This window comes from Bison bison, unplaced genomic scaffold, assembly GCF_000754665.1.
Source record: "Bison bison bison isolate TAMUID 2011002044 unplaced genomic scaffold, Bison_UMD1.0 scf7180017864346, whole genome shotgun sequence".
NCBI classification, from domain to species: domain Eukaryota; kingdom Metazoa; phylum Chordata; class Mammalia; order Artiodactyla; family Bovidae; genus Bison; species Bison bison.
In genome coordinates, this window is record NW_011494918.1 from 2,058,791 (window position 1) to 2,059,916 (window position 1,126).

Genomic DNA, 1,126 nt, shown 5'->3' on the forward strand with positions numbered 1-1,126 from the left:
CCTTCAGAATGGACTGGTTGGATCTCCTTGCAGTCCAAGGGACTCTCAAGAGTCTTCTCCAACACCACAGTTCAAAAGCATCAATTCTTCGGTGCTCAGCCTTCTTCACAGTCCAACTCTCACATCCATACATGACCACAGGAAAAACTATAGCCTTGACTAGACGGACTTTTGTTGGCAAAGTAATGTCTCTGCTTTTCCATATGCTATCTAGGTTGGTCATAACTTTCCTTCCAAGGAGTAAGTGTCTTTTAACTGGAGTTATTAACAAGATTATTGAATGGACTAACATTTCAGAATCCACTTGTGACTTCTGCCTGACATTTTCCATGTGCAGTGATTTACAGTCTCAGACATTACCAAGCAGTAATGGGACTGAATGGGAGGTTGTTTTTTTAGGTATAATTGACATATTACATTAGTTTCAGATGTACAATGCAATGATTCAGTGTTTGTATATCATTGAGAAATGATCACCACCAATGTCTAGTTAACATTGTCAACACACACAGTTACAAAAAATGTTTTTCACTCTCTTATGAAGAAGAGCTAAAGAGCCTCTTGATGAAAGAGGACAGGGAAAATTTTGGCTTAAAGCTCAACATTCAGAAAACTAAGATCATGGCATCCGATCCCATCACTTCAAAGCAAATAGACTGGGAAACAGTGAAAACAGTGGCTGACTTTATTTTTCAGGGTGGGGGGGGGCCTCCAAAATCACTGCAGATGGTGATTGCAGCCATGAAATTAAAAGACGCTTACTCCTTGGAAGGAAAGTTATGACCAACCTAGACAGCATATTAAAAAGCAGAGACATTACTTTGCCAACAAAGGTCCATCTAGTCAAGGCTATAGTTTGTCCAGTAGTCATGTATGGATGTGAGAGTTGGACTATAAAGAAAGCTGAGTGCTGAAGAATTGATGCTTTTGAACTGTGGTTTTGGAGAAGACTCTTGAGAGTCCCTTGGACTACAAGGAGATCCAACCAGTCCAGCCTAAAGGAGATCAGTCCTGGGTGTTCATTGGAAGGACTGATGTTGAAACTGAAACTCCAATACTTTGGCCACCTAATGCGAAGAGCTGACTCATTTGGAAAGACCCTGATGCTGGGAAAGATTGAGGGTAG